Raw genomic sequence first — 27,151 nt, forward strand, 5'->3', positions numbered from 1 at the left:
GTGTGCATGTGGGCCTATATAAATAAATGAGTGAGTGAATCAAATTACCTTGACGGTACCCAGAAACAAGTTTTAATCAGGGGTCTAGAAGATAAGGTTAAAAGACAACGGAAAGGAGCCTCTCCTTAAGTCAAATGTAGCGGAAGGACAAGTATATTTTCGCTGCTCTCAATCCGTAAAAGTGAGTAAAAAGTGCAATTTTGTCAACATGATTTGCACATTGTGTGGTTCTCTAGTGGATCCTAGTGCGCTTCGTCAGGACCGTGAAGGGAAAGAAGGGATGTGGGAATCAGGGAAAGACACCCTACTGTCCCACCATACCTACACTGAGGTCTAATGTATCTTAGCGCTGTGAGGAACGTCTTAATCGTGTTCCTTAATCCCAAGCTGGTGGAGAAACAGAGAGGAGACGCACAAAGAACAGAGCAAAAAATGTAACAACATCTCAAACATTCGCTAAAGGTAGAATGCGTTCATGGTATTTCACATATCTATCTAGATTGTCAGGCATGCTCAGTGTGGAATGCCTTTATAGTCATGCTCAAGCATTTGTATGCGTGGCAGAGAACAGCACACAATTGTGGCCAGTGCAAATGAAACTCCCACAGGCAAGGTGTCACCTACAGCTGCCAACGTTAGCGGTGACTCGTTTTTACATGCATGTATCGAAAATTTATAACCCAGGATTAGTGATCGAACTATAAAGTATCAGGTGGCAATAAATACAAAAAATAGACAACAATGCCTATGTGCTTGTGGCAGTCCATTAGCCATAACAACAAAGATCAGACTCATACCCGTGTATCAATCGAGTAAATCTTAGCATGGTGAAACCAGTGAGCCGCTTTTTATACAAACAACAAATGTCATAAAACAACCTTAACCGCCTACCCCTCTAATAGTCAGGATTGATCTTGCCAGCAACCACTGCGGTCATTAAGAAAGAGGGAGGAGAATAAAAGTTGAATAAACTTGTGGTATCTCGACAGCCCTACACGGGATAATCACAACAGAGTAACTTACGGCCAATATAGCCCCCAATGGCCTCTTGGTTACGTTGACACCAAGAATATTTTTAGAAGATCTAACCTTCCACAGGGAATGGTCAAAAATAGCCTGGAAATGCACATGAGATTGGCTCGTATTGTTCATCAACACAGCAAAACGTTTATCAGATGAACTTCTGATCCAGATCACCTTAGCGTAAAATGGGATAAAACCTGGCATCAAGTCACGACTGGCAGAGATAAATGAGGAAATGAATGACCATAAGGAGTTCCTAACTAAACAGAAGATCACAAAACTCCAGAAGAATACTAAGCACTTCGATCAAGAGAAAGGCTATCCGTACACGAAAGACGACTATGTCTTTCAGTATTACGAGACGACATCTGATGAGGGCAGCAGCAATCATTCTAAGAGGTCAAGGTCGACAAGCAGCAACTCCAGCTATGAAGGCAGGAATTATACATCACAATCCAGAGGAGGTCAGAGATAACAACTGCCACCTCTATTTCAGAATTTCCCATTGCATCCATTTCAACCACCAATGTACCCAGGACGGTGGATGGGACCCCACCCAATGTGGAATGTAACACCAGGACACCCTCTTCAGACACCTCAATACCAACTTCCGAACCCCCCTGTTTTCAACAGAGGGAGGGGCAAAGGAAGAGGCAGAAGAAGAGGAGGACCCAAGAACGTCCATTGGCAAGATCTGGAACCTATGACCCTACAGAGCAAGACGTCAGGGCAAAAACACTAGTGGTGAATTTGTCCTCTAGACCTCTGGTCGAGGGCGAATGCAGGCTCTTGGAGAAGGGCATGGGCTTCGTCCCGACGCCTTCTGAGGACTCCTTCAGGCATCACCAGGAACTCCACCAATTTTTCCGGAAGGTGAGATTGAAGGCCTTTTTCCAAGACAAACCAGAGAACCCCACCACTGGGACGGGTCTTAAGAAGAAATCCAAGTTCACCCCTACGGCTGCCATGACACCAAACGAGTTACTCACCTTTGACAAGCCATTCTGAAGGACGTCCAGGATATCACGAGCAAGCGCCCTTTCGATAATATGTCGAGAGAAGAAAGGAATTTAGTGACGACTATCACTGAAGATCCCACCATCATCCTCAAACCAGCCGACAAAGGCGGTGCCATAGTTTTGCAGGACGTGTGCACATATGATTCGGAGTGCCTTCGCCAACTGACGGATAACAAATACTGAATGTATGACGTTACAAGGCATACATTCATAACGCGGTATTTTACATCGCATTTGTTACAACGCAAGTCGTTCTAACGACTTGCGCTGGAGGGCGCTGGACTTAGGAATAGTATGATTTACTATTCCAACTACAGCCTATGTTACAGTAGGGAAGGTGTTGGAATAGTAAATCATACTATTTCTTATCTTAGAGCGCCATCCAGCGCAAGTCGTTGTAACGACTTGCGTTGTAAGGCCCGCGATGTCAACATACCGCGGTGTAACGACCGCGTTGTGAAGTTCGTTTTCCAAAATACTATCGGCCCATTGATGAAGACCCAACAGCTCGTCTGACTACCAGGATCAAGAGCCTAGTATCTGAAGCAGAGACCGAAGGATGGATTTCCTCGCAAGAAGCTGCCTTTTTGATCAATGATGACCCTTGGACCCCCTATTTCTACACGTTACCAAAGATCCATAAGGGGATGAACCCACCTCCAGGAGGTCCCATCGTGTCTGGCATCGACTCGCTGCTAGAACCACTGAGCACGTTCTGCGACTTTTTCCTCCGTCATCTAGTGAAAAAGACACCTACCTACCTCAGGGACACCACAGAGGTTTTAAATCTCATTGCGAAATTCCCGGAACCAGAAACAATCGACTTTCTAGTGACCTTGGACCTAGAGGCGCTCTACACGAACATCCCCCAAGACGCCACACTGGAAGGATTGGAAACAATATTACGAAGCATTAACCCATGGCCCTAAGAGACACCCATCTCATTCATCTGTGATTGTGCCTCCTATTTTGCCTTCCACACGCAGCTGTACAACCAGATACAAGGCATCAGCATGGGGAGCACCTTTGCGCCGAGCCTGTCCTGCCTATACATGGCCAATTTTGAGGAGAAATTCATCCTCGGGGAGAACAATCCACATAAGACCAGCATTTTGATGTGGCGATGATACATCGACGATATCCTTCTCTTCTGGAGAGGGGATAAAGAACAGTGCAAAACTTTCTATGACTGGATAAATACCTTAGACCCTTATCTGAAGTTCACAGGCACTAGATCACAGGAAAGCATCCCTTTCCTAGACCTCCTCATCTCCCTACATGATGGGGTACTATTGACTGCGACCTACAAAAAATCTGCAGATAGGAATAGTCTCCTTATGTATGAGAGCCACCACCCTAAAGCACTAAGGAACACTCTCCCGATGCGTCAGTTCTTGCGACTTCGCAGAAACTGTAACACACTTAGCGATTTTGAGGAACAATCCAAAAATCCTCTCTGATAACTTGGCAGTACGCCATAACCCTAAGAAGATCATTCGACAGTCACACAAAAGGGCTAGAAAAAATTATAGGGAGGCCACTTTGGAGGTGAAGGAAAAGCCAGAGACAGATTCACTTACCTGCATAACAACGTTTACTCCTAACTCCAACAGGATTCAAAAAGTTATCAAGAAACACTGGAGAATGCTGGAAAAAGGGAGTTTCACCCCTCGCCCACCCCCTCTCTTTGCATTTTACGCACTCAAAATCTAAAAGACATTTTGGTCCACACACGTCCAAAACCGACCATCCCAAAACAACCAACCTTATGGGCTCTACCACCCGTAGAAGGACACCACCCCTGCGGGTCTTGATCCGTGTGTCCCTTGACAACAACATCCAAACAGATAGACCTAGGTCTGGCCAGACCTTGGCATCAGAATCGCCATACAAACTGCAATACCAAAAATTGCATACATCTTATCACCTGCTCTTGTGAGATGAGGTATGTGGGAATGACTACCAGACCCGTTAAAATTCGTATAGGAGAACTCAAAAGCACTATACGTTGCAGAAAAACCAGTACTAAACTACTAAGTCATTTTCTTGAAAAAAAACATCCCCCTGACAGCCTGAGGTGGACAATCATAGAATCCAATCCACACTGGGCAACCAGTACACTATTCGGGCAAGAACAAAGTTGGGTTTTTCGATTAAAGAGCAATAGAGGGGGCCTGAACGATGACATATCATGGGCAGAATTGATGTCCTGAAATTATATGACTCATTAGGGAACAATAGCAGAAAATAGCATTACCACAACTGTCCTGTAATTAGTTTACCCACTTCACGGCTAGTTTTGTACCATCCAGTACCAACCCTGACATGATGAGACTCAAAACCGTCAGGCTTTAACATCAATTAAGTCTAGAACACTACATTACAGATCTTGAGGTTCCCCACACTCATGGGCTAACGTAGACAAGGGTGCATGTGACAAGGTGTGCAGCTAATACTCTGGGTACTTGCACAGTTGCCTCCCAAGCGCTATATAGACACCTCTATCCCACAATAAAACTGTTGCAACAAAAAATTTATCTTTCTCCCTTTTAAAAACAATTCTGTGCCAACATAACTGTCTGTGTGATCGCCCACAGGTTTTGCCATTAGTTTGCTAGTGGTCTCCCATCTTAGTAAGAATCGCTCTGCCACACACGATACCCCGGGCTGTTCACCCACCATTTACACTTTACCATTTGGGCCCCCGATCTGGGATGAATTCACCATTGTGGGTATATACCGCCTTTACGAGCATTCATGATCAAAATGAATGAGCGAGACGCTTTACCACCGTTATGACTCTTTTACTCCACATTTTCAGGTGGTATGTGGCAATATCACTACAACGGCCCCTTTCCAATATGGCCGCCACTGCTACACAACTATCATGATGCTTCAACACCCTGCCGTGTCATAGAATACGTATACACCTGCCCCTCCGATACCCGGAAGTAAACACGCTATAACTAAGCGTGCAGGCTCACCAAACGTTAACGGCGACCATGAACAGCAGGGCAGGTCACATGCTGTAAGTGAGGAGGCTCAATGTAAGTATACTCCAACTGCTCTCTGTCATGGACACAGGTACTTTCACAATAGAACGCGCTCGAGATACCACGAGCTTACGCAACAATTATTCTTCTTACCGCACCCACAGAACTCCCTCTTTATGACCTCAGTGGTTGCCGGCGAGATCAATCCTTACGATTAGAGGGGTAGGCGGTTAACGTTATTTTATGACATTTGTTGTTTGTATAAAAAGCGGCTCACTGGTTTCACCATGCTAAGACTTACTCGATTGATACACGGGTATGAGTCTGATCTTTGTTGTTATGGCTAATGGACTGCCACGAGCACATAGGCATTGTTGCCTATTTTTCGTATTTATTGCCACCTGATACTTTACAGTTCAATCACTAATCCTGGGTTATACATTTTTTATACATGCAAGTAAAAACGAATCACCTCGGGGGGCGGAGCTTGGCTCGCAACGAAGATGGCTGCTTGAGCTCGGAGCTCCGGCGAGCCACGCCATATATTCACCAATAATCCTGATCCCAACGTCTCCCAGAACAACGGTTGGCCCCAGCGGAACATCCTGAGGTGCTGGGCAGTCGGCCGGCGTAATTTCCAGCCCGCTCGAGCGAAGGGGCGACCTCCGGAGCCGGCGACTCGGGAAGCGTCCTAGGCCGCAGATCCCCAGCCTCGAGTGAGGAGGACGGCCGACGACGTGGGGCAACGTGCGGCCGGTGGCGGCCGCGAGGGGCGGACCCGAGGCGCATAGTGGCGGACAGCAGAGATCGGATGTGATGACCCGCGGCGTGCACAGAGGCAGCAGATAGCGCCGTGAGCGGGGCGCCGAGAAGGAGCGAGCGAGATCGGCGGAGAGCACGCTGGGAGACCCTGGGTGAGCCCCGCGGCGCTCGGAGCGCGGAAGGTCAGCAGCACCCCCTTCAGCCCCCGTGGCGAGCAGGATAAGTGGCAGAGCGGCTTGGAGTGGGGAACGTTGGGGGCATTTCCGGGCCTCGCTGAAGTGGCGGCCTGGGCTGGGGGCGCCGGTGTACCCGGCGGCGGCAGTGCGGAGGAGGCAACAGGATAGGAGAAACCACGGGCGAGGTGCCTCCGGGGTAGAGCTGGGCGCGAACGCCACGAGCAGGGAGTGAGAGAAGCTGAGGCAGAGCGGGCGGCCTAACAGCAGCACGGTGAAGACTACAGACGGCTGGTGCGCCAAGTGGTGCCAACGGGTGCTGAGCAAGCCACCAGGACGCCCGCGGAGGGCTGCCTGCGATTGCGCCACAGCTACGTGGCGGCTGGAGCGTGCCCAGGCCGAACGGCATCGCGCTGAACGGTGCGTGGGTACAAGATGGGTAAATCCGACAAAACCCAGTCGAAACTGAAGTTCGAGCAGCGGCGCCCCCAGACGCAGACACCGCAGGAGGATGCTGCGGGAGGCGGATCTGAGCCCGCGGAGGACGACCGGGACTTGAGGGGCCTCTTGTTGTCCATGGAGAAGGGGTTGCAGAGCGGCATCACCGCCCTGGGCGCTAAGATTGACGCGCTCTCCTACCGAATGGACCGCATGGGGGAGCGCCTGGACAAGCACTCGGAGCGTCTGGACCAAGCTGACAGTCGCATTTCGGAGGTGGAGGGCGCGCAGACGACACTGGATCGCGACCACAAGAAGCTCGAGCGCCAAATGCAGATGCTGCAGGACAAAACGGAGGACTTAGAGGCCCGTTCTCGGCGGTGCAACTTGCGAATCACTGGCCTGCCGGAGTCCACTGCCACGGGCCGAATGGAGACCTTCGTGGAAACACTGCTGATTGCGCTGCTGGGGAAAGAGGTGTTCTCCGGGATGTTCGTGGTAGAGAGAGCGCACAGGTCCCTGGGCCCAAGGCCCCCGCCGGGTGCACCGCCCCGACCGGTTATAGCTAAACTATTGAACTACAGGGACCGGGATGCAGCGCTGAGAGTTGCCCGGGAAAAGAAGACATTGTCCTACGAAGGGTTGCCCATCTCGCTCTACCCGGACTTCACGGCCCGGGTGCAGGAGGCCAGGCGACAGTTTGCCCCTGCCAAAAAGCAGCTCCGGGAACTAGGAGTGGACTATGCAATGCTGTACCCGGCTAAGCTACGAGTTAACCGGCAGGGCAAGTCGCACATCTTCCAAGACCCTAAAGCACTCCAAAAGGCGCTGAAGGACTGGGCGAAGGAGCAGCGCCGGAGCCCAGCGACGTCACCGCGGGGGGACGAGAGAGACGGCGACCTGGACGCACAGGACTGACCATGAGTGCAGGACTCACCTAGTTGGTATTTTCGGCGGGACATGCTTGGCTGAAGGGATGTAGGCTTGGGGGGGCGCGGGTGGGGGCGTTTGGACGATATCGTTATGGGGTACAGTACATTGTGAGATGCACCCCCCCCTGACTAGGCGCAAAAGGGAGGCACATGGACAGTGACTCATCCCCCAATTGCTCCAATCCTTTATATGGTTATCGAGGACGCTGCTGGGGCCTACCATCTGAGAGGGCTGCTGAGTTGTGATAACAGTGCGCTGGGAGGGGACGGGAGACACAATAGTGGCTCGCTGGGCCGGGCGGCGGCAGTTAGGTACTAGGCGCTTCCACACTAGTGTGTGAGCGCTGAGCGACCTCCGCCCGCGTGTGCGTCCCACACCTTTGAGGGTTCAAAAGTTATGGGTGGGGTGGCGGGAGGTATGGGGTGCCCAAGTTTGGGAATCTGTAAGGCCGAGTTGGGGTGGGTCTTCTGTTAGGGGTTTGGGTTACGGGGGTTTGAGGTCACTGGGTCGGGGTGCGCGGTTTGATCTGCTAGTATGCTCCTGCGCTTGGAGACGCGCTCAGTTGAGGGATTTGCACCCTAGAGCAAGCTATGGCGAACACCGAAGCGGCCATACCTGAGAGGCACGACACACTAAGAATCCTCACTTGGAATGTAAGGGGACTTAATGATTACCGCAAAGCCCGTAAAGTAATGCACTATCTCAAGAGGCATAAGATAGATATTGCTTTCCTACAGGAGACGCATCTTCCTAATAACAGCCCTATCCTACGCACTAGGGACCTGCGGGAGGCACATGCGGCGGGGTTCACTACACACTCTAGAGGGGTGCTGACATGGGTAAGCGCGCGGGTGGAGCACAGATTGCAGTGCATTGCCACAGACAACGCGGGCAGGTTTGAGCTCACGCGCTTCCAGGGAAAGGGCATGGATTTACTCCTGGTTAATTGTTATGGGCCGAACTATGACTGCCCTGAGTTTTTCACAGCGCTGACAGGAGCGGTGGGGGATGCAGGCGCGCGGCATGTGCTTTGGGGCGGCGACTTTAATGTAGTGTTAGACCCGGAGCTGGATAGATCAGGCGGCCCGAAACGAGCGCAACCAGCGGCAGCGAAGGCGATTGCTCGAGGTATGCTTTGTTTGGATCTCGTGGATTTGTGGAGAACTCGTAACCCGGCAATAGGGGGCTACACACATTACTCAGCATACCATAACCTGCATACGCGGATAGATTACTGGCTCCTATCTGCGCCCCTCCTACCGCAGATACGCGAGTGCGCGGTACTCCCGCGCACGCTTTCCGACCATTCGCCGATACTGGTCTCCCTGGCGGCGCCCAGAAAGGTCCCCCCGCCGTTTCTTTGGCGCTTTCCCCCTTACTCGCTGCTGGATCCCCTATTTAAGGAGGAGCTGACGGCTGCTATCGAGCTATTCTTTGCCACCAATCTGGGCTCCGTGGAGGATTTCCAGACTGTCTGGGAGTCCTTTAAGGTCTACATTCGCGGAGTGGCGATGGCCAAACACTCGGGGGTACTCCGGGATATCCGGCGGCGCCTTGCGACGCAGGAGCGCAATCTGACTGCACTGGAGACCAGACTGCTAGAGGCGGGCGGAGAGGACGCTACTGAGGAGATAAAAACTCTCCTGGCAGAGTACCACGAAACTGCTGATGCAGAGGTGCTGCATCTAGGGAAGTACGCTACGGCCAGGGTTTATGGTGAGGGTGACAGACCGGGGTCGGTGTTAGCTAATCTGCTAAAGGCTCGCAGACGCAGAACCGCCGTCACGCAGATCAAGTCGGGGGAGGGCTCGCTGCTCACGGCGGAGGATGAAGTGGTGGAGCGATTTAGGTCGTATTACGCCAGGCTCTACGCTTCTCAGCAAGTCGGGATGGAAGACAGCATAGGGGACTATCTGGACTATATCAAGTTGCCGTTCCTAGCGAACGAACACAGGGAGTTTCTATCCCTGCCTATCGAGAGGGATGAAATTCTAGAGGCCCTTGCGAGCATGAAGGCGCAGAGCGCCCCTGGAGCTGATGGCCTCACTGTCGCGTTCTACCGCGCTTTTATAGACCAGCTTTTGCCGCACGTCTCGACGCTGTTCGACGTTATGTGCATCAAGGGACATATGCCGCCGTCCATGCGCGAGGCGCTCTTGGTCGCTATACCGAAGCCGGGCAAACCACCCGATGAGTGCAGCTCCTATCGACCATTATCGCTGCTCAACGTGGATGCGAAATTATATGCCAAGGTCCTGGCCACGCGGTTAGCCCTTCTCGCTCCCGAACTGGTCGCCCCAGAGCAGGCGGGGTTCATGCCGGGCAGGAACCTCACATACAATTTGCGGACAGTGTTTGGCGTCATGCAACATGTTCGCCCTGACGTGCGCGCGCTCGCTGTCTTCCTCGACATGGAAAAGGCCTTTGACTCTGTCGAGTGGCCATTCATGCGACAGGTCCTGACGAGAATGGGGCTAGGCCCGATCTTCCTTCAAATGATAGGGGTGCTGTATAGTGGCCCCACGGCGAGAATACGATTGGGCGATCGAGTCACGGAACCGATAACAATCTCGAGGGGCACGAGGCAGGGCTGCCCCCTATCGCCTCTGCTGTACGCCCTAGTGGCGGAACCGCTGGCGTGCGCTATGCGTGAATACCACAGCCTACGAGGTATTAATTTTCCGACTTACAGGATAACGGTATCCACGTATGCAGATGACACCCTGCTGTATGTCAGGGACCCAGAAAATAACCTGGCCCCAGTGTTGAGGGAGGTTGTTCAATTTGGAGCGCTCTCCGGGCTGAAGGTTAACTGGGACAAGTCTATCGTGTTCCCGCTGACACCGGTAACGACCCCATTTGATATGGAATACCCGTTGCAATGGTCGGAGGAACCGGTCCGATACCTGGGGATCCAGCTCCATAGGGACTCAGAGGTGGTGCTGTCTGAGAATTACGGAAGGGCCATCAGTAAACTGGAGGACGACGTGGAGACCTGGATCAAGCTGCCCCTTTTGTTATTGGGGCGCATATCCATCATGAAGATGGTGGTACTCCCGCGGTTTCTGTTTCTGTTTGCGAACATCCCCATGGTGCTGTCACGTGCTTTCTTCGCGCGGCTACAGGCGTCAATGCTAAGGCTGGCGTGGGCTGGCAAGCAGGCGCGGACCAGCTGGAGAGTACTGACGCTACCTTACCAGATGGGTGGCCTGGGGGCACCCGACCTGGAGCTGTACTATCGGGTGGCGCAGGGGGCTCAGGCGCATAGCTGGATACACGGGGGTGAGACTGTCCCGTATCTCAAGTTAGAGACATTGTTTGCGGCGCCGAGGCCGCTCCCCGCGGTCATTTTTGAGCATCCGGACCGTCGTACGGGATTTCTTGATTCCTTGAACTCCACTAGGCATGCCTGGAACTGTATACTACAGCGCGAGTCGGGGGCGCAGCTATATTCGCCGGCAATGTCGATTGCTTGGGCGGTGTGGCTGGCCCCTTGTAATGAAGAAGCAGTGCGGCGATCGCTTAACGAGTTAGGTGTACACACCATGACGTGGGAGGCGGTGGCATGGAGGGCACGCAGTTGCAGCGTTTTCAGTATCACAGAGTTAGGCATGCCTGGAAACAGTTGTTGGGGTGTGACATGGAGGAGCCGGCGGAGGTTCAGGAACTGACATACATAATTAAGAATGACAACCCCCGCGGGCTGATCTCTAAGCTGTACCGAATGGCGCAATCTCATAGGGTGCACGAGTTTGCAAAATGCAGATTGGACTGGCAAAGAGACTTAGGGATCACCATTGACGATGCTATGTGGGCGTACTGCTGCACGGGGATCAAACGCATCTCTCTGCATGGCAGACATCGACTCGTACATTTCAAGTTCCTCAACAGGTACTACTACACACCAGAGCGCTTACATAGATATGGGCTGCGTGAAGACCCTGTATGTGAACGGTGCAAACACCCGGCGGCGGACTTCCTTCACCTAGCGTGGCAATGCCCGGGCATATACAACTACTGGGAAACGGTATACCACCAGATAGTAGGGGTGACGGGGGTAGTGTTGGCTCCGGACCCGGCAGTGGCGTTATTGGGGCATTCCAGAGTGGTGCCGAAGGCGGCCCGACGCCTGGTGGATATGGGGATGCTCGTTGCGAAACGACGAGTTGCGATGAGCTGGATGCGTGGCCCCTTGCCCACGGTGGAGCAGTGGAAGCGAGATGTGCTATACTGCTGCACCCAGGCGGAGAGGTTCAGCGAGTTGCTGCCACCGCGTAGCCGGCCTAAAAACTTCTGGGAATTGTACGTAGACTACCTGAGCGGGCGGGAGACTGCAGCGGGGAGCCCCGATGGGGGTCCTGATACGGAGATCGCAGTAGAGGAGGCTCCCGGGAGAGGTGTTTGTGTGGGGGACGCATGATGAAGATGAGTGGCGGCTGAGTGCGGGAAGCGAATGGGGCTGCTACTGACTTAGGACCTCAATCGTTTAGTTGGGGTGGGTGGGTTAGGGGAGTTGGGGGGAATCGTGGGGGGAGGAAGGGGGTTTGGAGTTTAGGGCCATAAAATGTGTGACTGTGCCCTACGTTCTGAGGGAAGGAACACGCTAGAGCCTGGCCGCCGACAGGGGGTCTGCCCCGCACATGAGCGTCGAGATGGAGGGACACTCGAGAAGCAGTGGGTATTATTAAATCAGTCATGCACGGCGATGCCCGACCTCTGGGATGTGGGATAGCCGATACAGTTGGTTGCGATATGAGAAAAGGTGGCGGGCCTCCGGTTGGTGGCGCACGGATATGTACATTACAGTGCCTTGTTTGCAGTCAATAAAAACATTTAAACAAAAAAAAAACGAATCACCTCTGACGTTGTCAGCCGTAGGTGACAGCTTGCCTGTGGGAATTTCATTTGCACTGGCCACAATTGCGTGCTGATCTCTGCCACGCATACAAATGCTTGAGCAGGACTATAAAGGCATGCCACACTGAGCATGCCAGACACTCTGGATGGATATATGAAATACCATGAAAGCATTCTACCTTTAGCGAATGCGCGAATGTTTGGGATGTTTATACATATTTTGCTATGTTCTTTGTGCGTCTCCTCCAGGTTGAGATTAAGGAACATGATTAAGACGTTCCTCACAGCGCTAAGACGCATTAGACCTCAGTGTAGGTATGGTGGGACAATATGGTGTCTTTCCCCGATTCCCATATCTCTTCTTTCACTTCACGGTCCGGACGAAGCACACTAGGATCTACTAAGGACCCACACAATGCGCAAAACATGTTGACCAAATTGCACTTTTTAATCACTTTTACGGATTAAGAGCAGCGTGAATATACTTGTCCCTCCGCTACATTTGCCTTAAGGAGAAGCTCCTTTCCGTTGTCTTTTAACCTTATCTTCCGGTCCCCTGATTAAAACTTGTTTCTGGATTAAAACTTGTTTCTGGGTACCGTGAAGGTAATTTTATTCACTCACTCATTTATATAGGCCCACACACCCACATGTACAACTGCGGCATCTCCTTCAAAAGAACTCCAACAAAGAGCCCTCTCGCGGGGCCCATGGGGGACAGCAGCACCACTGCCACGAGGAGCTAAGCGCAATGATGAAGCAAGACACTTGCAAGTGTGTGTGAGGTTACTAATTCCAAAAGGAGGAATTCCCCCATCCTCATCTAGACCCAATCTATTCTACTCCTGGAGACCACATTGACACCGCTAACCAACCAGATTAGGTTGTCTATCATCTTCTTATAGGAAAAGCTACCTCTTAGTGAGTACAAGGTGTATCCTTGGGAGCACCGGTACTGAACCTACTCCTTTCTAATTTGCTCCTTGTCCACCCTCTCTATATTGTTGCGGTTTAAAGTATATTGAGCTTGCACTTGAGGTTCACTCCTTAAAGGAATCACAACCGATTCTTCGTCCCACCCGCCTGATTTCTTTAGAAGGAACAAGCTTGTTTGAAAGCCCAGTGGCATGCATATTTTTCTCTGAGTTCTTCAGGTACCAAGGAGGAAAATGCTGGCAATATTACCTCTCCCCTGCAAGGTGCATCCCTAATAAAAGTCAAAGGCCAGATATCCTCTGCCAGAAGTCATACGCTTATGCCAAATGATGCGAGAATACAGCTTTAATTTTACATAATATATCTCCTTTGAATCTGCATTTCTACATGCAGGGCATGTTTCCTTACTAGACCTGCCAACTTCTTCTTCTTGAAGTGAGTCGGGGTCTAAACTTTCTCCTCCTTCTTTACACTACCCTCAGCTTCACATGCTAATTTTCCTTTCTGCAAAACTCAGTCCGGGTACTTCTTTCTGCCCTTTTATTGCCCCATGGTACTAAAAAGAATGGGAAAGAAGCTATCAGAATACTGAAACCAATCCGGCTTCTTAATTTTATCACTGTACTTCAAAATATATTCAGCCATGCTCGAGGGAGCTCAAGTCACTGGTTTTGTTTTGCTTTCTCCTTCCTTTTACTCTCCATGTGGCTTTCTCCTTGCAGGAACCCTCAATCTAATTTTTGGCTTTGAGATGCAGTTGAAGAGCCAGCAAACCTAAAGTATCATGGCCTACAGAGGTGTAAGCTTCAGAAATTATTTATTATTTTGGGAAGTTACCTTTCTCAATCCTGAAGGGGAGCTGCTGCCAGTTGCAAGCACACTGCCAGAACTGTGGTTTAACCGTGAACATTACTCAGGACCATTGAGGCAACTGCCTCAAAACTGCTCATTAATTTCATCTTTGAATCCAGAGCAGGTTCAGCTCCAAGCTCATTCTGTACAAATTTCAACTCCTCTGGTATCACCGCTATTTACGGTGTGCCATGCATACTAGTATTGACACTGGCAAATATTGTTCCTCCGGTGTTACAGTCATCCACAGGTAGTGCCATTCCAAGGGGAAGACACATGGTTGAAATCTATGCCTATCTTGGGTGCTGTAGGAGGATAGACTGCTTCCAACAGGTTGGTTTTACAAGTAATCCAGCATGGAATTTCATCTCTTTTGGTGGGTGCTTTGCCCTTGAGTGCATTAATAGTCCGTGGACTAATTGCCAGAACAGTGGCATACTCCGGTAGTTCTGGTCCAGGAGCAGCTACTCCAGCAACAGTTGTTTACAGGACATACTGTTGAAGTTGCCTATAAACAGACACTACCGGGGGTGGAGCTTGCCAGCGCCGAAGATAGCTGCCTAACAGACGAGCTCCGCACTACCAACTAACTATCCTGCAATAATCCGGCATTCGCCACTGCCACTTACTCAATAAAGCGGTGCACCATATAGCTGAGGCGGTCCGCTTCAAGCTGAGATGACTCAGACGCCTGGAAGCACGAGCTGCACGGAGCGACTGACGGAGCGGTGAGGTGTGCAGTCAGGGCCGCAAATCCCCAGACCCTCGCATATCGCAAGCCCGCCGGAAGCTAGACCTGGCTGGGTGGCAGGGCCTGCGTGACCCGGCCGCGGTTCCGGAGCGCCGCGAACCACCCTTGGTGGCTGCCATAGACGTCGCAGGGTGAAGTGTTGTTGGCGCCTCCTGGCTCTGCATCGTGGTGTGGTAGGACGGAGCGCTCGCCCGAGACGGAGCTCAGGACTGCGAGCGCTCCGCGATTGTTGATCCCCTGCACCGGCAGTTTGGCGGCGTGCGGAGTGAGGTATGGTGTGACCTCGCTTGAGCCTATTCATCGACCCAGTGACTCTGCTTTGTGGCCTGCTCTGTCGAAAAGGGCCGCTGTAGCCTTAACGAGGAGCGGGGAGTGAAGTGAGGTCTGTTGCCCGTCGCACCCCAGGCTGTGCCGAAGACATCTTAAATCTGGCAGCTCAGTGGGGCTGGGAGTGTTCACTGTTCTGCCCTGAGTCTAGGCCAGGGATCTCCAACCTTTTCTGTAGTAGGAGCTACTTCTGGTCAGTGAAAGTTGTCGTGAGATACTAAAGGCCAAGCAACTCGCTCATTTTTTCGAGAGACACCCCACGCCCAGTTTAATTGACTTTAAGCCTAATTTCTTTGGCGCCCTTACTGTAGTTTAAACAAAAGGGGCCACACTCCCTCTTTTGAAGTGACAGACAGCCGCAGGTTGTGCTACCTGAAGCAAAAGCTTGTCTTGCTTGGATGCATTCCTGGAAAGTATAACGAGCTATGTGAGGTACAAGCCTAAGACCTCCTTTTGTGAACCTCAATTAACTTGTTCACACACTGCAAAAGTTACTCAACATATATTCCTTACCAAATGTGATTTATTGAAGTTTAGCTTAGATGTGCACTCACTAGTTTTTGAAAAATAGACACATTTTAGAAGAACCTCAATTATTTCCCCTTTACCACATACTCTTTTTTTGTAAAGTTTAGTCTACTACTTATTAGTGGTATTTACATTTATCATGTGTGACACTTTTAATAACATTTTATCAAGAGAAGTTAGAAAGAAAGCGTGTATGGGACAAAATATCAAATCATCATCCATGTGTTGAAACACCTAGATTAGATCACCAATTCCACCATAGGAGAGTTTCGGATTTCTAAAGCTGTTGTGCATCAGGTTCCATAGTACTGTGGTTCCTCTAATTTTTTTAATTACATTAAAAATCTATTTCATTGATTGCAACAACTAACTGCCCCACCATCATTAACAACCTTAAAAACTCCTTACTGCTCTCTTGCCCCCCCATCCCCCATCATTGAAATGCCTGCCCAGGGGCCTCAAAATAAACATACCAGGGACAGGGCAGAGAACCGGAGCCAGGGAGGGGCAATAACAGGGCGTCAGAGGAGGAAATAATAGAACCTAAGACAGGGCAATAACTACATCGGAGGGGGCAATAAGAAAGCATCAAAGGAAGCATTAATAGCGAGTAGAGCGGGCACTAACAACGCCTCAGAGGGGACAATAATGAGACATAAGAGCGCCATTAATTAGAGACAATAGAGAGGGCAATACTAGCACCGTTGTCATCAAAGGGGCTAATAAGGCCTAAAAGAGAACAATGGCAAGGCGTCTGTGAGGGTAACCAGACACGACAATAATATGGCACCAGCGAGGGCAATCAACAGGTACTGGGCATCATAGAGGGCAATAATGCAGCATCAGGGAAATGGAGCACCAGGACCAGAACTATCGACATGATACCTACTTCACTTAGCCGCTGCCCGGTCGCAGAGGAGTCCTAATGTTCTAGGCAGCACCTCACTCCGGCCTGCTAGGGCTGGCTGCAGCACTGCAGGCTGAGCTCAGGCGAGGCCGTGATTCCGGGACCATTTGCCACCTGGCCCGCGGCCTCCACACAGTGATTGGGCTGCCACTGTCCTGAAAGTTCAGTGAGGGGGTCGCCCAGTGATACTCTCTTGGCAGCCGCTTTGCACTGAAATCCCTGGGTCATCACTTCTCCAAAGCGTCTGCATTCGGTCATACTATTGAAAACACACATTCCTATCCTTGAATATTGGATACCAACACATGCATAATTGACATGAGCGTGCCTGTGCTCTGTCAATGACCTGGCAACAGAGGGTATGAAAGAGTTCAAACGGGATCATAAATTCATAGCTCTTCTGAAGAGTGGAACAATTACATTCTTTTTGAGAGTGCAGACGGGAAGAGCTTTTCTTTATCGTGTGCCTTTGGTAAAGAAAACTGAAACTTGGCAACACACTGCTGTCCTCAGAGCTGTAAAGCGGGAGAAAAAGATATACCCAGTCTTTCAAAAGCCCGTGGTATACCAGCGGCTAAGGCGCACATCGCAGCTCCAGTCTACAGAACAACGCATATGGTGTTTCCTGGCCAGGCCTACGCTTACCGGGTTTGATCTGCTGCTGCAATATGTTCCAGGCAGAAAAAGGCAGGTGGTGGGGTTCGTAGCAGGTTAATACTGCTTGCGCCACCTGCATGGTAGCAGACTTTCCGGAACCTGCTGCTCCACTCTGACCCACCTGGTGCTTGCTCCGGCACATGTCTTGCACAATCAAGACTGCGGTGCCAAGCTGTGAAAGGCAGGTGGCGTGGACTCCAGTTCAGCAACAGCGTTATCATCTTTTGCCCTGCCCCGCCCAAGCTAAGCTCAGTTAGACCAATCTGAGCAGCTGGTTTTGGTGATGGCAGGCAACGGCTTTGAAAATAGGCCTAAGAACAATAAATGGCAAGAATAGGCTACAAAATTGAGATGCAATGCGTGAGCTACTCATGGGGGTTCGGCGAGCTACTGGTAGCTCGTGATCGACCGGTTGGAGACCCCTGGTCTAGGCGGTGCTTCGCTACGGGAGTCAGCCGCCTCCACGTTCCTGCCATCGCTGAGGGGCACGGTTGTCCCGGGGACCTTCTCACCACATTCTACACTAGCTCCCCTGGTTCCCATAGCTGGACACCTACTGATTTACAGTGGCTGGGAGCCCGTTTGTGGTCTCAGGGGGCATGTGGCCCAGCATGTTGTCTAAGGTGGTGAGTGTGGGGGAATACTCGGCTGCTACAGATTATACCCCAGCAAAACTGTAGTCACTGGTGTTGCTGGTCTTGCCGAGCGGCCGTTCCCGAGTGGAGCACTGTGGGCCGGGTTTGTTCAATGCTCTTCATATCGGACTGACCTGCAGTGCCCCGAGATACTACAGGAAGTGTGCTCGTGGGAACACTCCGATCTGGTGTGTCCTACTATATCTGGCAACTATGGGCAGGACAGACAAAACAGACAAAATTGTCCTTTGAACAGCGCAAACCTAGGGAGCGTGTACCGTCCGTAGACGAGGGAGACAACAGCGGCGACCATGCACAGGAGTCCCACGATGGGGATATAAAGTCCATGCTAGCCTCGATGGAAAAGGGCCCACAAACCTCGTTATCTGTCCTGGGCACGAAGATTGACTCCCTCTCCTATCGTATGGACAAGATGTCCGAGAGACTAGACAAGTAAGCGGAATGCATTGACATGACCAAACGCTGTATCGCAGAGGTGGAAGAGGCGCATACGGAAATGGACACTGGCCACAAACGATTGGATAAGGCGCTCCAGGTGCTGCAGGATAAGGCTGAAGACTTAGAAGCGAGGTCCCGGAGGAGTAACCTGAGAATTACTGGCCTGCCCGAAACAACGCCCACGGAAACATGGAGCAATATGTAGAGAAATTATTGGTCACGCTCTTAGGTAATGACACCTTCTCGCCCATGTTTGTGGTTGAGAGAGCACATCGTTCCTTGGGCCCGCGTCCGCTGCCGGGTGCCCCACGGCAGCCAATAATTGCAAAGTTACTAAACTACCACGACAGGGATGGAGCATTGAGAGTTGCCAGGGAAATACAGTCGTTGCACTACGAAGGCTCTACCCTTTCTTTGTTTTCAGACTTTACTATGAAGATCCAGGAGGCACGGCGCCAGTTTGCGCCACTCAAGAGAATGTTAAAAGAGCAAAACATAGACTATGCGATGCTGTATCCGGTTCGATTCCTTGTCAATCGCCAGGGCCAGGCCCAGATTTTTACAGACCCCAAGATGCTACAGAAAGCTATGAAAGACTGGGTGAAGGAAAAACGGCGCGGCCCGGACGGTGATGCTGAGATTGGAGCAGTTGGAGGATCCTTGGATGAGCAGGACTGAACTATAACATGCCGTGACACAGATACGATTCATGCATTTAAAGGGAATGTAGCGTGCTAATAATTCATTTGAGATATTGCTGGCCTCGAGGGGTACTGGAGGGGAGCAGGGGCCCTGAGTGCTGGATGCTGACCCCCCTGAGCAGCACGGCGCATTCATCGACTATTGGTCATTACGCAGACCGAGCACACGCCTGTGGCTCCACTCCCGTGAATCCCTCCAATTTCTTTACTTGAGGCCATCACGCAGCCATCGCGAAGTCGTATTACACGCAGCCCCTCCTGAAGTGTTCCCTGAAGTGCCCCTTGATCCTCGACCTGCCAGTAGCGCATATCTGCAACAGCCGGAGCCCCTACCGAGCCCGGACGTTCCCGCATCCGGTGTTGTCACACCCACAGTCTCGTGGCAGGCCCTTCGGACTTCCCCAATTATCTTAGGCACTTATATACAGGCATGCTAATATAATGTCCTGAAGATGATCCACGCATTGCTCACTTGGATCGAAATGCCGTCGACACCTTAAAACGCCTCATGCACTAAATGTGATGTCATTATTAACTGTGTAGAGACATTACTTGCGATTTGTTTCTTAAAATTCATACTACTTGTCAAAACAAACCGTAAGCGTTGCCTGAGCCTCGCTTAAATGTTCTCCCTATTTTATGTTTGTATGTTTGTGTAGTAGGATGCAGGCTTGTGTCCCACTTTTCAGTATTTGTTTATATCCAAAAAACTTGCTGTTAATTAAATACTGAACCTCTGTTTGGCTGGATAAATTAACCAATACAGCACTGATTGGGTCTGTATTCATTTGTTACTTCCTATCCTACCTCCCTAGGGACCATTGAAGCACAAAATAATTGATTCCCGAAGTCCCTGGCTGGCTTTACATGGGTCCCCTTGTTGTTTGAAAATGGGCCCTGAGTGCGGCATAGCCAAACTGTCACGTTTTATTCCACCCCTATAGCTTGTATAGCTGCATTCAGCTTAGGCGTGGACCTGGACAATAGCTGATCTGCACTGGTGCACCGTGGGTATGATGTGTATTCCACTCTGCTAATGTGTAATATTTGTTTGTTGGTGTGCGGAGGGGTTCGACAACTAATACTTAGCAGGTTGACAGTGCTCTGCTGGCAACCTCTGCCTACAAGTGAAACACACACCTGGGGTATTGTTCTTGTTGATTTTTGATGGGAAGGATGTACGCTGTCTGTTTTGAGCAGTATTATGTATGGTTTGTTCAGGGAGGGTTTTTGGATATTTTTTGTCGGGTCCTGGGTGGGGTGCCCTGATGTGGGTGGGGGGGGGGGGATGAGTTAATGGGACTCAGTAGACACATTAGGCACGACGACATGCACTCCTTCATTCTACATGGTAACAACGCAACATACACATTTCGGACATGACGACATTGGGTAATCTCAAGACGACTGTTGCTGAGGACGGTCAAGAACCCAGGATGGATTCACTTAGACCACTCACATGGAATGGTAGAGGACTGAACGATTATAGAAAGGTCAGTAAGGTCCTTTCATATTTAACGAGGAAAGCTATAGATGTGGCACTACTGCAAGAAATGCACCTGCCTCTCAATTCCCCCATGTTGCGCTGTAGAGGCCTGCATAACAACATCCACGCTGGGGGCTTCACCACGCATGCACGAGGTGTGCTCACGTGGGTCAACCCTAAGTCAGCACTCATTATTAATCCGTTGGCCACTGATGCCGAAGGTAGATATGCAATCTCTAGGTGTAGTGGGAAGGGCATGGATTTACTCATTGTCAATATATATGGCCCAAACTTTGATAACCCGATGTTCTTTTCCAAACTATCGGACAGAATTGGGGGCTTCAGTTGGGGCTTCCAGCTGTGGGGGGGGGGGGGGGGGGGTGATTTTAACCTGGTTCGGAACCCTAGTTTGGGCAGACCGGGGGGCCCTGAGAGACACATTACTGCTGCTGCTAGGGAAGTAGAAAGTGTTACGGTCAGGTTTGACTTGAGTGATGTGTGGCGCCTGAAACACCAGCACAAAGGTGGCTTTACTCACTACTCTGCATACCATACCTTGCATACCCATATTGACAATTGGCTCGCGGCTAGCTCACTTAACAACAGGGTCCGCTTATGCCAGGCGTTGTCTCGTACTCTTATCGATCATTCGCCGATCCTATTGGTGCTGGATGCCCCTCGCCGGTTTATATCCCCATTTACTTGGAGATTTCCACCCTACTAGATGCAGTTTTTAGAGACGAAATAGCTGAGGCAATTGTGACCTTTTTCGATAAAAATGTAGGCTCGGTCGTTGACTATCAAGTCGTCTGGGAAGCATTCAAAGTTTACATTGGGGGGGGGTCACCATATCAAAACACTCGGGGGTCCTTCGATCTATACGCAAGCGCCTAACGGACCTAGAGGGGAAAATTAAGGTGCTAGAAAGTCGCTTATTGACGGACACGGGAGATATTGTTGGGAAGGAACTCACAGACATGTTGGAAGCATATCATGAGGCAGCGGATGACGAAATTAAACATCTAGGCAAATACGCCACAGCCAGAGAGTATGGTGAGAGAGAACGGCCAGGGTCTGTATTAGCGAAGTTACTTAAGAGACGCAGGGAAACGGTTCAGATGGTGGAAGTCAGGTCAGAGAAGGGCGACCTCTTAACTGACGTGGCAGATATAGTCCGACAATATTATACCGACTTATATGCCTCTCGAAATGCTGTCTCAGACGACGAGATTATAGATTACTTAGCGCACATACAGCTTCCGTGGCTTTCTAACAAACATAGGGAGTTCCTCATGAGACCCATAGAAAAGGACGAAATCCTCCTGGCATTGTCTAGCATGAGGGCGGGGAGTGCTCCAGGGTCCGATGGACTTACGGTTTCATTTTTAGGGCCTTCGTAGATCAACTTCTTCCACAGCAGTCTTCTCTGTTTGATGACATGTGTGTTACGGGAACTATGCCACCATCTATGTCCACAGCAGTAATAGTTGCTCTCCTCAAGCCCGGTAAGACCTCGGAGGAGTGTTCCTCTTATCGCCCGCTGTCATTGCTTAATATGGACACGAAGATTTTTGCAAAAATCCTTGAAAACCGTTTGGTACCTCTGGTCCCATTACTAGTGGCACCAGAACAAGCGGGGTTTGTCCCCGGTAGGAATCTAACCTATAATTTACGCACTGTTTTCGGAGTTCTGCAGCATGTCAGGACCGAGACGCCAGCTGTTGCTGTCTTCCTAGACATAGAAAAGGCATTTGATTCTGTAGAATGGTCGTTTATGACCCAAGTGTTAACTAGGATGGGCGTGGGCCCTGTCTTTCTTCAACTGCTGAGCATACTCTATAATAGAACTTCGGCCAGAATAAAAATAGGAGACATAGTAACTGACCTCATACGAATTTCAAGAGGCACACGACAAGGCTGTCCATTATCGCCTTTATTATACGTGTTGGTGGCTGAGCCTCTTGCCTGTGCACTTAGGGAGTATCATCAGAATCTGGGTATATGCTTCCCACCCTATAAAATTATAGTGTCCACATACACTGATGACACACTCCTATATGTCAGACATCCAGAGGCTAATCTTTCGGCAGTCCTCCATGAGGTGGTGCGCTTTGGTGGCCTGTTCGGCCTGCCTATCAAATGGCAGAAATCCATTATCTTTCCGCTCACGACGAGCACGCCCCAGGTTGAACCAGATTATCCTTTGCAGTGGACCACAGATGCGGTGAGATATTTGGGTATAAAAATTCACACGGACCCTAAGATAGTAATCAGGGAAAATTACGGGGCGGCCTTCAGCAAGCTAGAAGATGATGTTGGGAGGTGGATTAAACTCCCGCTGTCTCTCCTTGATAGAATATCCATCATGAAAATGGTGGTGTCACCGCGCTTTCTTTTCATATTTTCCAATATCCCCATGGTCCTCCCACGTGCCTTCTTCAAACCTCTAATCACATTAAGGTTGAAGTTCGCTTGGGCCGGTAAGGAGCCGCGTGTTAAATGGCAAATACTGGTTCTTCCTTATCGTATGGGTGGACTTGGAGCACCAGATTTTGTTTTATATTATAGGGCAGCGCAGTGTGCCCATGCACATTAATGGATACATGGCTCCCCAGACATCCCACACCTTCGTATAGCGACTGAGGTGGCGTCTCCGCTCCCCCTCCCCGTGTTACTGTTTCAGGCGGCAGATCGGAGGACGGGTTTTTTGGACTCTATTAACGCCACGACGCATGCTTGGCACTACCTGCTACAAGAACAAACGGGCGTGATACCGTACTCGCCGTCTGCCCCTCTCGATTGGTGCACTTGGCTACCACCATGCAGAGATAGGGGTGTCACACAAGCACTTAATTCTCTAGGCATACTGACAATAGGTGAGCTGTTCGTAGGTGGGGTATCCAAAACCTGGGACGATCTTAATCACAATAATCCAGCACCTTGCATTTTGATGCAATTCCAATTCCCCAGAATGCGACACGCATTGCGAGAAATTTTAGGGGACGAATACCTTGAACCCCGGAATTATTAGCTTTAACACGCATTATACGTACGTAATCCCCAAAGCGAATCATAGCTAATATTTATAACACTTCAATGGCATACAGAGCTAACCATTATACCAAAACCAGTTTAGCATGGCAGCGTGACTTGAATATTGAAATTACTGACTCTATGTGGACATACTGCTGCACCAGAACCCAACGTATCTCGCTTAACGGGAGGCACAGACTGGTACATTTTAAATACCCAAATAGGGTTTATTACACTCTGGAAAGAATGCATAGATACAGTTTACTTTACGTGATGACACTAAGTGCGATTGCTGTAATGCACGACTAGCGGATTTCCTCCATTTGGCTTGAAAGTGCCCAGGGGTCTCTGCCTTCTGGGTCTCAGTTTTTAAGGGACTAGGTCAAATTACTAAGCTAGCCCTTGAACCTGACCCTACTTTGGCATTACTGGGCCACTCCAAATTCATTCCCAAGGGGGTCAGAAGGTTGGTTGATATGGGACTGTTGATGGCCAAACGCAGCGTGGCAATTAACTGGTTTTGTGGACCACTTCCCACGATCACTCAGTGGAAGAGCGACATGACATTCTATAGCACACAGACGGAACTTTACAGCGAACTACTCCCCCGCGTAATAGGCCTAAAAACGTTTGGGAATTATACAACATATAAGAATTTGCCTTGGCAGGCGATGTCAGCGAGGTGCCTGACCCATTGCTAGGCAAGGCTATTCTGCGATCTGTAATCATTTTTCACCACATAGTAGTTGTGGACTTCCCACACTGTTGAATGATACCGTGATTACATGTAAATGCTGCGGATGACTAAGCTTGGGGTGGGAAAGTGCTACTGGGAATGCACAACGCTTTGCCGTGTCCTCTGTATACCTGTAATGTCTACAAATGATGCCTACGGTTTCATGTCTGTAAAGTGAGTTTACAATGCAGTGGTTTTTATTTTATTTTATTTTTTAGAATATGCGGAGTCTCACTGTTTTATGTAAAGTCAATAAAATAAAATAAACAGCCACTACCAGAGCCAGTACCTGTCTTACTTCCGGAAATGCGAGATATGGTGTGTAACCAGCCAATACAGGCCAGGCGGCCCAGTCTTTATGCAATGGTCCCATTCTGTACTATAAGTGGTAATTGACCACGAAACAATACCTAGTGTTCTTGGAATCCTAAAGAAACCTCCAGGTCACATAAATGTACAAAACAAAATTTGCTGTTATTGCACCATACTTACGTGTATAAACGAGCCTGTTGTGGCATCTATAGAATCAAACTCTACCCATGAGTAAAATATTTCAAAAGGATATGCAGCACATGCATTAATAACAAACGTTACTTCACCCCCACCCAAAGTAGGGACACCCCTAGAAAGGGAGATGTCTGATTGGTGCCTTGTAATTTAGACCTACTGGGAAAGAAACTCGCATCAATTTCAACAGATTCAAAAACATGAGATCAAAAGAGAAAATCAAAATTGGGATTATCCTTTTTTATAAGTCAAGTGTCTGACAAACCAACAGCAAAATAGGAAGTATCTATCTGGGCTGATGGAGGTATTACAAAAGGCATTTCCTTTAAGTGTAATACTTGGTCTCCTGAGTGTGCCATACAAAACTACTCAAAGATCTAGAAAATCCATGCCCTGTGGCCGTGCCCCAAAGGATATGTTCTCTAGAGTTTCCAGAGACACAGAGGACATTTTCTAGACCCACTGGCACTTGCCAACCCAAATCAGAAAACCAGTTGTGCAGCAACTATTAAACTGTGAGCAATATCTGAGCAGGATGTGTAACAATCAATCACTTGAGATTTTACAGGGACAATCAGTGGAACCTTAAATCCTCTGTCATTAATGAATAACAAACTCAAAAACACATCACTATCATGGGTAAAGTCTAGTGCATATGATATGAACTGTAACCACAATAAACCCAAATAATATTGCAGCAGCAACGGTTATTAGTAGCGTGAAAAATAGATAACACTCCAACATGATTTCCGTCATCCATACAAAATTAAAGCAATCCTACTCTCTTTCTGCTACTTCTAAGTATTAGTCTAATTCTAGAATTTTAACAATGCAGAAAATAAAACATGTTGCGCTTCAGAGATGGCAATCACCTGCATACTTGCTTGACCAGTGAAGTTCTGTGTGCAAGAAATATCAAAGACTGCTATTCTTGCCTCATCAGAATGGCTCCATGGATAAAACAGCGCTCAAAGGCCAAGTGCCTCCTGTCAAGGTAACCTTCAATAGAAACCAGACATATGATGTACGAACTGTCCCAGTGTCGCCTAGTATGAAGACTTCTCTCTGCCCTTCACTTTTTGTGCTTGATTTCTATAACAGTATCTTATTGTTCTTAAGAACTCTTAGCGGAAACATCTTAGCGGAAACAACTGCCAGAAAGTGGCCAGATACTCTTTCGACTATTTCCTTTCTACAAAACTGTGTTCTTTTGACTATCAACAAAAATGTGAAACATACTTATCAACCTTATAGAAAATCTTAGAAATGATTAACATGCTAACGTATAAATAAATGAGTCAGCATTTAGATAAAACATTGCTCATGTATTTACGCACGCTGGATTATCACACTGGAGAACAAAATAATATAAACCAAACATGTGTCATATGAACTGCATGTTTAGCATTTTGATTAATAATTTAGCACATGTAACTCAAGTAGGGCAATGCCCCAAATAGAAAATACACAATATTCATGACATAGTGTCAGGAAAGCCTTTAGTTATGCTGGAAAAAAACAAGTTACTTACCTGTACACTGTGGTTCTCCAGTATTGATATCTTTCATAGATTCACATGCTTGTATCTTCCCTGTCGTCATGGTGGGAGTCTTGCGGTAGATAGAAAAGTAGTACTATACGAGTACATTATAAACCACCAAACGGAAAGGAAAACTTTAACATTCGTCAGCATCTTTATGTAGGTCCAAACTTTGAACAATCAGAGACGAGCCATAGACCTCAACTCCCCAGCAGAGCCATCAGACCTCAGATTTCATACACAAGTGTGCTAAGGTTAAGAGTAGCATGAGGTAATAAGTGGCAAACCTAGACGGGGAGGAGGGAAGGCCGCATGTGAATCTATGAAAGATATGAATAGTGGAGAACCACAGTGTACAGGTAAGTAACTTGTTTTTCTCCAGTATTGTATCTTTCATAGATTCACAAGCTTGTATCAGAGTAGATAGTAGTACCATTCTTTAAATCGCTGCGACTAGGCAAAGACCTTTGTACGCACTGAGAATGAATTAACCATTTAAAAACATACGTAACCATATATATTTATATGCGTCACTAAAAACCAAGTGAATGACTATAAACATAAATCTGAGAAACCAAATAGACAAAGTACAATTGAGGAAATATATATATATATATATATATATATATATATATATATATATATATATATATATATATATATATATATATATATATATATATATATATTCAGTGAAAAAACCATAGGTTTCACACACGTTATAGTTAGCTGGACATTTCACTCGTAAAAAACCAATGAAATTCCCCCGTTATAGTTAGTTAAGCTAACTATAACTCGCGCACCCGCAATCCACTGCTGATGACGTCACATATTACATCACTCATGACATGGTCAGTGACATCACTCATGACATCACTGATGACATCTCAAATGACAT

General features: G+C 49.0%; 1 protein-coding gene across 3 annotated transcripts in view; it reads right to left on the reverse strand.

Annotated features, from left to right (window-relative positions):
- The window catches only part of NSUN7 (NOP2/Sun RNA methyltransferase family member 7), a 1,257,082-nt gene that overhangs the window by 934,424 nt on the left and 295,507 nt on the right, over positions 1-27,151 (reverse strand). Inside the window, exon 1 of one of the 3 annotated variants that reach the window (XM_085642203.1) lies at positions 25,586-25,714. The exons of the other annotated variants lie outside the window; for them this stretch is intronic. The gene's annotated coding sequence lies outside the window, so the exon portion shown is untranslated. Of the gene's footprint in view, positions 1-25,585; positions 25,715-27,151 lie in introns of those variants that run through there. 3 annotated transcript variants of the gene reach the window in all.

The sequence above is a fragment of the Triturus cristatus genome, chromosome 2_2, assembly GCF_964204655.1.
Source record: "Triturus cristatus chromosome 2_2, aTriCri1.1, whole genome shotgun sequence".
NCBI classification, from domain to species: domain Eukaryota; kingdom Metazoa; phylum Chordata; class Amphibia; order Caudata; family Salamandridae; genus Triturus; species Triturus cristatus.